Source organism: Danio rerio, chromosome 4 (genome assembly GCF_052040795.2).
Source record: "Danio rerio strain M-AB ecotype USA chromosome 4, GRCz13ab, whole genome shotgun sequence".
Lineage (NCBI taxonomy): Eukaryota > Metazoa > Chordata > Actinopteri > Cypriniformes > Danionidae > Danio > Danio rerio.
The window spans coordinates 51,675,229-51,690,006 of record NC_141024.2 but is presented as its reverse complement, the minus strand read 5'-3'; the positions used below and the strand labels follow the sequence as shown (position 1 = coordinate 51,690,006).

General features: G+C 39.8%; 3 protein-coding genes across 6 annotated transcripts in view; all 3 read left to right on the top strand.

The window, feature by feature from the left end:
- LOC137490940 (uncharacterized) overlaps positions 1-14,778 on the top strand; it is a 627,578-nt gene that overhangs the window by 413,781 nt on the left and 199,019 nt on the right. The gene's annotated exons all lie outside the window — the stretch shown is intronic.
- LOC148682145 (uncharacterized) overlaps positions 1-14,778 on the top strand; it is a 208,802-nt gene that overhangs the window by 58,005 nt on the left and 136,019 nt on the right. The gene's annotated exons all lie outside the window — the stretch shown is intronic.
- LOC100007791 (NLR family CARD domain-containing protein 3) overlaps positions 3,445-14,778 on the top strand; it is a 61,244-nt gene continuing 49,910 nt past the window's right edge. For both annotated transcript variants that reach the window (NM_001444539.1, XM_088649588.1), the window contains exon 1: positions 3,445-3,486. The gene's annotated coding sequence lies outside the window, so the exon portion shown is untranslated. The remainder of the gene's footprint in view (positions 3,487-14,778) is intronic.

Here is a 14,778-nt window from a genome sequence, read left to right as displayed (position 1 = left end):
TGTTGTTTTTCAAATGTTCCTCTGTATTTAGTTTATTTAATAATCACACTGCAATAAAAATATACTTATTACTTTGAGTTTGTCCATGACAGGGTTGACACAATTTGAGGTTTGTTTGCTGCTTTTCTGTTTGCATGTTATTTGTAAAAAGTGCGGAAGCTTGACCAACAATTATTTCTTACAACCAATTCTTAATACAACAACCGTAGTTAAATCAAAAATCTTTATTTATTCATTTTTTAATGCTGATGTCTCACTTAAAAGTTTTTTTTTCTTTAAAATGTTCAGATTAAAGGTTTTGATCAACTTCAAATACTGAATATCTGTGTGTGTGTGTGTGTGTGAGAGAGAGAGAGAGAGAGAGAAAGAGAGAACGAGCAAGTGAAAAACGATGGGATGGAGAAATGTATCAATAATTCATGACTGCAACAGTAAGTGGCAAAAAAGCTAAACAGAAAATGACTTTTATTTTGGCGTGTCGTGTGACGTCATAAAGCCTGATTTATACTTCTGCGTCAAACACCGTCGTATGCTACGGCGCTGACGCATAGCCCTTCGATGTGGCCATCGCCGTCGCTGACGTGCACCTCTCAAAAAATGTAACTACACGTCGCAACGACGCGTAGCGTAAGCTCTGTGATTGGTCGGCTTGGTAGCGCTGACGAGTCTGGGCGGGACCGAGAGGCACGCAAATGGCGCGACTCCGCGCGAGCGATTGTTTACAAGTGTGGAGTACCGTGAAGGAGCTCCGGATGGAAAGTTTTGTTTTGTGTTTACCTCATGGTTAAAGTTGTTGCACGTCCGCCGGTTCCTGCCTCAAAATGAGCGAGTTTGAGCCACTTGTACATCCCGGAAGTGTTCAGGAAATGCAAAAAAGTAGCGAAGAAACTTGACACAGAGGAACATTTACACCTCACTGCCAACTAGCGTTTCGGAAGTGTTAATGCAGACCGACAGAGACAGCGCGCAGAAGTATAAATGCACAGCCACGCGCGTTGCCTGCACCGTGGGTTACGCCGGTCACCTGACGCAGAAGTATAAATCAGGCTTAAAGCCTGGTTTATACTTCTGCGTCAAGTGACCGGCGCAACTCACGACGCAGGCAATGCACGCAGCTGTGCATTTATACTTCTGCGCGCTGTCTCTGTCGGTCTGCATTAACACTTCCGAAACGCTAGTTGGCAGTGAGGTGTAAATGTTCCTCTGTGTCAAGTTTCTTCGCTACTTTTTTGCATTTCCTGAACACTTCCGGGATGTACAAGTGGCTCAAACTCGCTCATTTTGAGGCAGGAACCGGCGGACGTGCAACAACTTTAACCATGTTCACTGCTTCTGATGAGAATTAATTTATTATATCATATAATTTATTATATCATCAAGACTCGTAAAAAATACTGGTTTGATCACTGTTTGTCCTAAAGAACCGGTTCAAGTAAAAAAAAAAAGGACTTCCCATCACTAATGATAAATACACTGCATATTGGGTTAAAAGTTTAACACTGGAAAAAAAAACTCTTAAATATATGCGTTTTCACACTCGTGGATTAAAATGTACTCCAGTTTTAACAATGAACAACACCAAAAAAAATCACACTCTATATTTAACACTGGAATTTTTTGCTGTGTGTGTTTTCTGTTAAAAGAAGTGCTGAGAAACATGAAGAAACCTGTTGAGGAATGCACAATACTTACAAAACAGGTTTATTTGAAGGACTGCCTCCTTCCACAGAATACTTGATCCTGAAGCAGTGAAAATCCACACTTATGAAGACACAAACCTGACAGTATATATAGAGTATATTCAGGGAAATCAGCTGGAGAAAGTCTTTTATTGAGTCCTGCTTAATATGAGCTGCTGTGAATGATATCAGGATCACCAGTGAGGGTTTGCTGCACTATTATTCATCAAACATAATCAATCCAGTCTGATTTCACATCCTCTGAGCTGTAAATATTGTGTGTTTCCATGATCTCCAGATCTGTGTTTGTCATTAGCTCTGCTGCTACAGACACATGATAACCCTTACTGTACACTGTGCTGTTATGATCAAAGACAGCAGACCATCAGAACAGTTCATTTGAACTCATTCAGACTCTACATTCAGCAGCGAGAGGTTTGTGTTCGTCAAAACATCGTCTGACAGGGTGAACATTTAGCAGATTTCCTTCAGCATTTGAAGAGTTTCCGAGAGTTTATGTAATATTAAAGTCAGATTCTATTCTGTTATGTGTTTCATTCATTTAATAGAACAGAGAGACGTTCACTGTGATCAAATAAAGCTTTTAGATCAGTTCCACACAGATAGTCTCTTATAATCCAGATCCAGCAGTGTTTCATCTAATAGTCTGTCAGATTATTGAGTCTGTCAGGACTTGAGTTTGACACCACTGGCGTAGATCCTCCTGTATGTGTTTAGGACATTTACCAATGCTCAAAAGTACAATAGAAAAGTACAGGACAGAACTGTATCAATCTGATGATGAACAGACCTTGAATATCCAGTATACTGTAAAGGTTTAAACAGCACAGCTTTCGAGAGATTATTGTGCTGTAGAGTAAACATATAAATATGAGTATTTGGTATGTACTGAGCTTTTATTTCTAAGACATTGGTTGATGCTTGAAAAGATATGGGTGTGGGTGTTACATTGCATGGTTTGTTTTATATATTAAACTGTATATCTTACAGAATCTGCTAAATATACCTCAGATCAGCGCACAAGCTGTGATTGAATGACACACTACCACACTAACTCCTCTGAGTAACATTTCCTCAGCTCAGAGTCTGTCTGCTCCCTCTCTACATTGAGTTAATCAGACAATTAAATGATGATCGAGCACTGATGATGAAGACCTGCTGTTAATAAGCAGAATCACTGAAGAGAAACACAAACACTTCAACAGACTCCAGTCACAGGCTTAGATGAAAGCTGAAATAAGCTCAAAGGCTGAGCAACATGTCTGCCTTCCTGGAGTGATGACGCTGTGTCTGGCTCTGCTGTAGTGTTTTAGAGATCAATACTGTCTGAAACGTATATATAAAATACAGCTTATAGAAGCCTTTTCAATAGCTTCACCATTTTTGTTGTTCTACTTTTACTCTTTTAAACTCTACACACTTCTCATCAGGGACAATATAAAACACACGACTTAATTGGGGCTAAAATTCATTCATTGTAACTTGTGTTACTGAGATTATAACAAGTACAATATATAGCACGTTTGGAAAACTGACCTGTTATATTACAGTGACTGATTTACTTTTGTACTGTCAACACTGCTATTACCAGCTGAGCAAAAGCCTCCATTGCTATGCTTTATTCTTATCTACTTGTGTGTCTGTGTTTCTCATCTGGCTGGTTATTTCCTCATGTCTTAAACAGGTTTGTTGTGTTTTTCAGAGGTGAAAGAATATTCAGATCTGTTGTTCAGCTAAACTCAACAGTTCAGCAGAGGAACAGAAAGATCTGCAGCCATTATTTGAGGTGAGAGTTTGCTCTTTCTGTGCTTTATATAATCTATGAGTGTCGTCTGATTATCAGTTGATCATCTCTTTGTGTTTCTGAGACTTTACTGCTGAGATGAAGACATTCTGAGGATTTCATTTACATCTTTTGATGTCAAGTGCGTTTCTAGAAGAGGATCACAGAAAACAAAAACCTTCTCATTCTGATACTGAAATCTGTGTTTATGAGTTATCTGTGAGTTTATGAGTGTTTATTAAGCTCAGCACAGTGAACATTTCTTTAGTTATATAATTTTAGTTGTTTGATATGCAGTGGAACAGTAAAATAAATCGCAGAACAGATGAGCCACTTTTGACATGATTCCGAGTACTGAAACTTTTCAAACATACAGGAAAACAGGCCTGGCACGGTTCGGATAGCATAGTGTGAGTGCGCCCTTGCTGAAGCTACAGAATAAAACTCAATCTGCAATAACAGTATTCATGAATGTATTTAGTTTATTTTACAGTGGAATCACACAATCTTATTTGTAGATACATGAGCTGAAAACCCTGAAGAGTCTCAGCAGTCAGACCGGCTTCATTTGTTTGCCTTAAGTGTTTCTGCTTTAACTGATTCTGATGATAAACAACTGCTGTGGCTACAACTGTCACCTGTTTTACATTATTTATACACACTTGTCTAAATACTATTAAACCTGTACATTTCAGAGATCATGACATTTCTCAAAACTAAAGCAGAAAACAAAGTAACAAATTCTCTAAAATAAGGAAAATCATTTTCAAAAGTACATTCATTCATGGGGCGAGGCAGTGGCGCAGTAGGTAGTGCTGTTGCTGGTTTGAACCTCGGCTCAGTTGGCGTTTCTATGTGGAGTTTGCATGTTCTCCCTGCCTTCGCGTGGGTTTCCTCCGGGTGCTCCAGTGTTCCCCACAGTCCAAAGACATGTGATACAGGTGAATTGGGTAGGCTAAATTGTCCATAGTGTATGAGTGTGTGTGTGAATGTGTATGTGGATGTTTCTCAGAGATGGGTTGTGGCTGGAAGGGCATCCGCTGTGTAAAAACTTGCTGGATAAGTTGGCGGTTCATTCCGCTGTGGTGACCCCGGATTAATAAAGGGACTAGGCTGACAAGAAAATGAATGAATGTTGATATTCATTCATTTATTTTATTTTCGGCTTAGTCTCTTTTTTTAATCAGGGATCGCCACAGCAGAATGAAACGCCAACTATTCCAGTATATGTTTTAAGCAGTGGATGCTGCAACCCAAAACTGGGAAACACCCCATACACTCTTACATTCACACTCATACACTACGGGCATTTTAGCTTACTCAATTGCCCTATAGCGCATGTGTTTGGGCTGTGGTGGAACCAGAGCACCCAGAGGAAACCCACAAAATCCAGTTTGACCATGAAGATATGATGTGTAGTCAGAGTTTTGAGCAGGACAAGAAGTTTTGCTGGATTGAGCTGATTTATAGCGTCTATGGAGTAGGTCATTACCCCGAGAAAGGTTTGAAAACTTCTGACTATCTATCTATCTATCTATCTATCTATCTATCTATCTATCTATCTATCTATCTATCTATCTATCTATCAGCAGTATAAGCTTTTTCTCTGCTTTTAATGTTAGTGTTGCAATTACTGTAATTTATTAGTTTTTGCTGTAATGCAGAAATATAACAGATAACTTTTCTAAGTTTGGTAATACTGTACTTGGTACATTCTTAGTAATGCACGTTGTTGGTCTGTGTGTTCTTTCTGTGTTGTGTGTGTGTGTGGGGGGGTGATTTGGGGGGGGGGGGGTATGTGATAGGCTGATGTTCTGTGTTTATCTTCAGCATCGGTGCGGTCACGTGGTATTGTTGTAACTGGTGATTCCTCGTTGCTTAGCACCACTCAGCTGACTCATCAGCACGCTACAGCTGCTGTGCATTACTATGCTTATATCTAGTCTGTGTTTCACATTGTCAATTTGCTGTTGTTCATGTCTGTGACTCGTCAGGCTGTCTTCGCTGAGTTCCGTAGTGGTGAGCTCGCTTCCTGAAGCTGAGTTTCTTCTCTCCACTGTTTCTCAAGTCCAACAACGCAGAGAACAGACTTGCAAACTTGTGAAGACCCGTCTTGCCTGGTCACTTTGGAAGAAAAAACTTGGGAGACCGTGAGAACAGTGAACACATTGGACGAAGTCTAGCTTCCATATAAGGGCCAAACATGGACCATATCTGGGCCTAGTCTCAGTCAAGTTATTTACCTATAATTTGTCCTGAACTGGGCAAGCTATGGCCCAATGTTTGGCCATTGTCTGGAAGCCAGATTTGGTGTGTCATGACTGAAATTGAGAAACCCATGAGGCATTGTGCTTTAGGCACATTAATATTGGTAATGGTGTTACGCACCGTCTAGGGATGTTGTACAACATGAAAGACAAGACAACCAAAATTAATTCAAAGATTTATTGAAAAAAAAAATCCTTTATATTAAATCTCTAACTTAGCTGATCAAAATGAAATAAAAGAAAGTACAATTCACTTCCCTAACACAAAAACAGAGGCCAAAAGGTTTTACAAAGAAAATGGCGTCAAACTCCTTACTATCCCATTGTTACGTGTTTTATGATGTTAAATGGGGATGCTGTAACATTTAAGTGAGACAGGTGTAATGTGTGCGACAGATCAATAATGAGGCAAGATTCAGTAACTCTCATTTAAAGCTTTTACTCTATAATTGAATTGAAACATGTAACAATAATCAATGGGGGAGAAAAAAAAAAAAAAAACAAACAAACATTTATAATTATTATCTTTAAACAACGAGTGTAAGCCAAATCAAAGAAATTAACAAAACAAAACAATCCTTAAATCTAATCTAAACTAGGCGTCAAAAAGAAACACAAATAAAAACCGAAATCTTCAGTGTGTACGACACCCGAACTAAACTAATCAAACTACAAAACTCAAAAATACACGGGTGGCAAAACACTCAAACTAATCTAACAAAACATCAATCTAAACTAAAACAAAACAAAACGGATAAGTCCGCTAAATCTTAGTTTAGAATCACACAACCATCATCATATGTTACTTAAAGCCAACAAAGTTCAACAAGCAACTCGAATTATCACAGTAACTGAGCGATCACAAAATAGACGAAGCATTTGCACAAACAAATTGCGTGGAGCACAAAGGGTACGCCGAGGCAGGGCGCACCCCACACACTGGACTGACAGGGCTTTAAATACTTGTGGCTCGTCCTGGGATTGGTGGAACCGGAGAGCGTCATAATGATGATGGACAGAATAATAAACCAATAAGAAACCTAGGGTTGAACAAACGGAGAGGAGGGTGAAAAAACAGGAAAAAAAACATAAATCATAACACTCCCCTGCTTAAGATAAAACTATAATGGATGAAATTCCAAAACAATATAGTTTTAACAAACTTTACTTTCAACCACTTTTTTCTTCACACTCTAGATAATGCATCGGCCAGTACATTTTCTGATCCTTTTTTATGTTTTATCATCAAGTTGTAACCTTGAACGATCAGAGACCAGCGCATGAGCCGTTGGTTCTGATTGTGCATACGGGACAGAAATACCACAGGGTTATGATCTGTGAAGACAGTTATGGGCAGATTACTAGAACTCAAATAGACATCAAAGTACTGCAATGCCAGTAGTAACGCTAATGTTTCTTTTTCAATTGTAGAATAATTTAATTGTGCTTTATTAAACTTGCGTGAAAAAAAACAAATTGGATGCTCTATACCGTGCGTATCTTCCTGAATGAGTACCGCGCCCGCTCCCACGGAGCTTGCGTCCACCTCCAGCGTAAAAGCCTTCTTATAAACTGGTGCTGCCAACACAGGATCACTGCATAGTAAAGATTTGACGCTTTCAAAGGCCGCCTGGCATTCATCAGACCACTGGAACACACGTGAAGGGCTAAGGAGGGAAGTTAGAGGAGAAACGACAGTGGAAAAATTTTTACAGAAGTTCCGGTAATAACCAGACATTCCCAAAAATCTACGCAACTCCTTGCGTGTGGTAGGTACTGGAAACTCAGAGATAGCACTCACTTTCGCTCCAATAGGCTTCACTTGTCCTTGCCCCACTTCTTTACCCAAATATGTTATTGTGGCTTTCCCGAAATCGCACTTGGCAAGATTCAAAGTTAGCGATGCTTTCTCAAGACGCATAAATACTTCACGAAGCGTTGAAACGTGTTCCGACCAGTCAGTGGAATAGATCACAAGATCATCTAAATACGCATTACAATTACGCACTCCCATAAGTACAGTGTTGATAAGTCGTTGGAATGTTGACGGTGCGTTACGCATTCCGAATGCCATGACGCAGTACTGCATGAAGTCATCAGGGGTTACAAAAGCAGAAATGTCCGATGCGCGATCAGATAACGGTATTTGCCAGAAACCTTTGAGTAAATCCAACTTACTGACAAATTTAGCAGTTCCAAGTGCATCTACGCAATCTTCCATGCGTGGTAACGGAAAACAATCAGGTACAGTCAGAGCATTCACCTTACGATAGTCTGTACAAAATCGCGCCGATCCGTCACTTTTAGTCACAAGTAGACATGGAGAACTCCACGGACTGCAGCTTGGTTTGGCTAAACCATTCTCACGCAAGTATTTTACTTCAGTTTGCATCACAGAACGTTTCACGGCATTAACTCTGTACGGATGTTGTTTCACAGGGGCTGAATTACCCACATCAATATCGTGTTGCAATACTGTAGTGCAAGAAGGAACGTCACGAAAAAGTAAAGGAAATGCCTCTATAAGCGCTTTAATGTCACATCTCTGAGCATCAGATAGATGAAACAGAGAAGAATCTAAATCAGCCAGGATTTCGGAGTTTTTAAAACGTGCACATTGTTCGTACGTGTGTCTAACTTTCACGCCATCATCTTCGTGATCAGACATTACATCACAGACCAGCGAAGTGACAGGTGCATCAGAGAGCGGCTGGTCTAATTTCGCCTCATTATTAGATGTCTCTCGAACATGATAAGTTTTCAGCATGTTTACATGACACACGCGAGTTTTCTTGCGGCGATCCGGAGTACCAATTACATAATCTGTGCAACTCAATTTTTTAATTACCTCGTACGGTCCCGAAAAACGTGAAGATAGTGAAGAGCCAACAACAGGCAATAAAACCAGCACCTTATCGCCTTCTTTAAAATCGCGCACAACAGTTTTCCGATCAAAGTGAGATTTCATGGTTATTTGTGCACTCACTAAGGCTTCTTTTGCAGCAGAGCAAGCATTGTGAAGACGTTCGCGAAATCTACTTACGTAATCAAGCACATTCGTTTTTTCACTAGTCTCCTGAGATAACATATCCTCTTTCAGCATCTTAATCGGGCCCCGAATTGAATGAGCATACACCAGATCTGCCGGGCTATATCCTAAACTTTCCTGCACGGCTTCTCTCACAGCAAATAAAACTAGAGGTGTCCCCTCATCCCAGTCTTTACCAGTTTCAAAGCAATATTTCCTGAGCATTGATTTTAAAGTCTGATGAAATCGTTCCAAGGCTCCCTGACTTTCTGGATGGTATGCACTTGAAGTTCTGTGGGAAATCTTTAGAGTTTTCAACACTTGTTCGAATAGATTAGACATAAAATTCGTTCCTCTATCAGACTGCACAACTTTGGGCAGTCCAAATAAAGAAAAGAACTTTACTAGTGATTTAATCACTACAGAAGCAGTTATTTTCCTTAACGGAAACGCTTCAGGAAAACGTGTTGCTGCACACATGACAGTCAGTAAATATTGATTGCCAGCTTTTGTTTTAGGCAAAGGACCCACACAGTCAATCAGAACATGCTCAAATGGCTCACCTAAAGCCGGAATAGGTCTCAATGGAGCTTTTGGAATAATCTGGTTTGGTTTGCCTGAAAATTGACACGCCTTACAGGTTTTACAGTGCTTTGTCACGTCAGTCTTAAGTCGAGGCCAAAAAAAGTGCTTTAAAATCCGGTGATAAGTTTTCTTAATACCTAGGTGTCCGGAAAAATCATGGTCATGAGCAAGAGAAAGAACAGTTTGCCGGTAACATGTAGGAACGACAATTTGACTTGCGCCATACCAGTCAGCTTCAGATGCATCAGGGCACCATCTACGCATCAGCACTCCGTTCTCTAAATAGAAAGCGATTTTTCTTTCACGCGCCGCATCTGCTGGAACAACAGAAGAAAAATATTTATGCAGAGAGAAATCATCTTTCTGAGCAGCAATCAGATTGTCTCGAGTCACGTGCAATTTTATTTTCTCAACATTTGGCGTTTTAGATTTTTCGTCGGATTTACCAGGATCAATCAACTCATCATTCAACATAGTAGGAGCCATAAATGTCGAGATCAAATCATCTGCATCATCAAATTTGCGAGTCTGCGCGCGCGTAATGGCGCAAACGGGAAAAATGTCAGATAACTCTGACAGCTCATCAGTGGACACAGAAAAGTCAGGTTTATCACAAACCTCAAGCAATGGCATAACTCTCCCACCAGCTATGTCATTCCCAAGAATAAAATCAACCCCTCTCACAGGTAGATTTTCACGTACCCCAACTTTAACCAAGCCAGTAAACAAATCAGATTTTAAATAAATCTGATGAACAGGGACTTTGATTGTGCTCATTTCAATCCCTCGAACTAGCACATAACTACCACAGAAAGTGTTTTCCAAAGATGACAACACATCAGCCGTAATAAAAGAATAACCTGCTCCAGTGTCACGAAGCATTTTTACCCTTATTTGATTCTCAGGCTTGTCATCATTAGATATCAATCCCTCTAAAAGGAAAGGTTGATAAGCGACATCACAAGTCTCGCGACTTTCCACACTAACCGGCTTTACAAACGCAACACTCTTAGTGCCGGCGTTTTGCTGCTTACGTTTCAACAATAAACATTCAGAAATAATGTGCCCGTTTTTGTGGCAATAAAAACACTCCCTTACCTCTCGAATTTGTGCATTTTTATTTTTCAAACGAGACTGATCTTTTTCAACAGATGGAACAGAATTTTTCTCAGTACGAGCTGACAGAAAAACATTTTTGTGGGTTAATGCGAATTCGTCAGCAGAAACGGAGGCTTGAGCCAGAGAAGTTACCTTCTGTTCATTAAGATAAATTACAACACGCTCCGGAATACAATTCTTGAACTCCTCCAAGAGAATTAATTCACGTAACGCTTGAAAATCGGAAACTTTATTCGCTGTGCACCACTTGTCAAACAATATACCTTTTTCTCTCGCAAATTCAACATAGGTCTGATTAGAATTTTTCTTATGCATTCTAAAACGCTGTCTATACGCCTCAGGTACGAGCTCATACGCTCGTAAAATTGCCGCTTTAACAACGTCGTAGTTTAAGCTGTCCTCTAAGGACAACGCAGAACATACCTCTTGTGCTTTTCCTGTTAACCTGCACTGCAACAATAAAGGCCAAACTTCCTTAGACCACTTCAAAGCGCAAGCAATTCGTTCGAATACATTAAAATAGGAGTCAACCTCAGTCTCTCTAAATTGAGGTACAAGAGAAATATGTTTACTCACATCAAACGTCCCGACAGATGATGTCACGGCAGATGAAAGAGCCGCATTCTGCGCTAGTTGGCCAGGAGAAACATGTGCATGCCTGGCTGCATTCAGTTCAAGCTCTCGCAACTTGATTTGCGTCTCCGCCTCTATTTCAAGCCTGCGGATCTCAAGTCGCAGCTCTCTCTCAGCATGACTCTCTCGCTCACGCTCTTCTTTTTGGAGTCTCGCAATGCGAGTTTTGAGGCGCACATCACCTCCCGATTCAACCTCTGAGGGTGAAAAAGGTTCGAAGGGCGGCAAAACAGCTTTAGCTTCGTAGCCCTCCGCAACAGCTGTTTCGCTCACTTCCTCCGCACCTATGTGAGCAGAGTCAGCAGACACATAGTCAGCGCCAGGTGAGCTTTCAGCCAGCACCAATAAACCCAGCTCCTTTAAATGTCGGACAATGACTCCTTTTATTTCACGCTTTAACTGTTGTCTACTAATTTTAATTTGGAAATGCTCAGCAATTTTTAATAAATTATCTTTTCGAACGGTATCCAATTGTTCAACAGATGGTGCACTAACGAAACTGTTTAAATCAAACTCAGCCATACTGATATAATGCTCTAAAACTCCACGCAATCACTAATCTTCGTTCACTCAAAACTCAAAATTGATCCGCCGTCAAACACACATCATCTCACCTCATCCCATAAAGAGATAAATTTAAATATAATCCCACTGCTGCCACCAATTAAATGTTACGTGTTTTATGATGTTAAATGGGGATGCTGTAACATTTAAGTGAGACAGGTGTAATGTGTGCGACAGATCAATAATGAGGCAAGATTCAGTAACTCTCATTTAAAGCTTTTACTCTATAATTGAATTGAAACATGTAACAACAATCAATGGGGGAGAAAAAAAACAAACAAACAAACAAACATTTATAATTATTATCTTTAAACAACGAGTGTAAGCCAAATCAAAGAAATTAACAAAACAAAACAATCCTTAAATCTAATCTAAACTAGGCGTCAAAAAGAAACACAAATAAAAACCGAAATCTTCAGTGTGTACGACACCCGAACTAAACTAATCAAACTACAAAACTCAAAAATACACGGGTGGCAAAACACTCAAACTAATCTAACAAAACATCAATCTAAACTAAAACAAAACAAAACGGATAAGTCCGCTAAATCTTAGTTTAGAATCACACAACCATCATCATATGTTACTTAAAGCCAACAAAGTTCAACAAGCAACTCGAATTATCACAGTAACTGAGCGATCACAAAATAGACGAAGCATTTGCACAAACAAATTGCGTGGAGCACAAAGGGTACGCCGAGGCAGGGCGCACCCCACACACTGGACTGACAGGGCTTTAAATACTTGTGGCTCGTCCTGGGATTGGTGGAACCGGAGAGCGTCATAATGATGATGGACAGAATAATAAACCAATAAGAAACCTAGGGTTGAACAAACGGAGAGGAGGGTGAAAAAACAGGAAAAAAAACATAAATCATAACACCCATTATATACACTATTTACAATCTATTTACAAAAACAGGCAACCATATTAGAAGGACAATCCAAAATCAATGTCAGCAGGCAACAAAGGTCAAACAAGCCGGTGGAACAAAGTATCATAAACAAAGTAAACACTAAAACAAACAGTACTCACAATTCTCAATATAATCTCAGAAGTCAAACAAAGCAAACAGTACTCACAAATCTCAATATTCCCAGTCCTAACACATCCAAAAAAACTCTGCACTATACCACATTCAAATATTTCAACAAACACAGGCAAGTGACCAAAAACAAGATGGCTGCCAAGGAAGTGGTGTCATGGCTTTTTAAAACACTGTAGGCCAATCAGGATTCAAGCAAGCTGGAAGTGGCCAATTGGATGTGTTCTAAGCAAAATGTCACACCTGCTGCAGTGCCCTCTGGTGGTTTTCAAGGGCACCAGTTTTTGTTTTTGTTTTTGTGTTTTGTATCCTAGTCATGTGATCACTCCTTGTTTCCAGCTGTCCCTCATTGTCTAATTAGTTCTGTCTTTTATAAGCCCTGTTATGTTGTGTTTAGTTTGCCTTTGGATTTTCAATGTTCTGTTTGGGTTTGTCGTGCTTTATTCGTGATCTGGTTCACCGTGTTTGGTTTGTTCACTTTGTTTAGTATCTTTACTATGTTTTTGGATACCTGTTTAGTTTGTGTTTGATTCACTTTTGAGCTTCATTTTTGTAGTGGTGGGCAAAGGGAGGCTTCGTGAAACACTGAAACTATCGAAGCAAATGTGTCGAAGCTTCGAAACGTTTCGAAACACCACTCTACGGTGACACCTAGTGGTCATTTTATTTGTATTTCACTGAAACAGCTTCAGCAAAGAACAGTTGAGCAAATTAGGGTATGAAATCCCACTTTGTCGCCTGAAATCTGCAAATGGTTTAGTTGAGCGGTTAGAGTTCGTGATCGTCATGTGGGAATAATGGGTTCGAATCCAGACTGAATCAGTAATTTTGAAATGCTTTAATACCAGTTGGTAATGCTTTGTTATTGTATCGTTTTGTTTCAACATTGCTCTGACATACGAATAAACACCTTGTAAATAAATTTGTATTGTTTTGTTCATAAAACAGGGTTGTTGCTAGATCAGATACAGTTGTGGCCAGAAGTTAACAATAATTACTTATATTATTAATTAAATTTCCCATTGTATTTTATTAACGTCTATCCAAAACCTAAACCCATCACAGTACTGTAAAAATATGAATTATTGTTTTACAGTGTTACAAAAATGATGCTAAATTGATGGCATATCTGCAGCTGTATCCTATCTAGACTATACCATAAAACAGTAACATGGTTAAAATATATAAAATCATGATTTTGGAGTATTTGGACTAGTCGGGATTCGAACCCAAAACAAATTTGTAACACAGTACTGTAGTGCACACGCACGGTTCACTAAGCCATACAAGACACAGTTAAGTACTTGATCATGACAGTCAAATGCAGATTCTGCGGGTCTTGAAACGCCTCTGAAATGATCAATGCTTTGAATCGCTTTAGTCACGTGACCAAGTGTTTCGAAACACTTTAGTCATGTGATCTGGGTGTTTCGGATCATGCTTCGGTGCAGTGTTTCGAAACACTTGCGCTACGGGATCTCGACACTGTGTCGAAACGTCAGTTTCACGTCAGCCATCCTTACATTTTTGCACTTCATGTTTTCCTCGATTTTGGTACCTTGCCTGTCCCTTTGTCATTTTTTTGGGATCTTTATTGTTTGGCAATAAATGTGTTTTGCTGGACTTGGATCTTTCCCTTGTTTTTGTGATACCCAGTCGTGACATAATCCAAAGGCCATTACCAAGATCCAGCAGCATTTTTTTTCCTCTCTCTCTCTCTCTCTTGCCCCAGTTTTTCCCCCCATATTTTTGCTTTGTTTTTTGTCAAGTATGAGTCTCCGAATGGTTCCTCCAGTGACTGAAAGGGAGCGGTCACTTCGTCTTTAAGCATTGGTGGCTGAACGTCAGCAGGGTTGGGAGGTAGGAGCTTTTGCTCCGTCATTTTGGACTTTGGCTGTGGGACTGGGCTTATCGGACTATAAACTGATGACTATTTAATCAATGTCTTGATTATCCTCTTTCTATTGAGGAGATGGATGAACTTGGGATCATTTAATTTTGGGAGTTAGTTTTCCACCTTAAAGTGAATAGTCTAAAGGTTGATTCTGTTCCC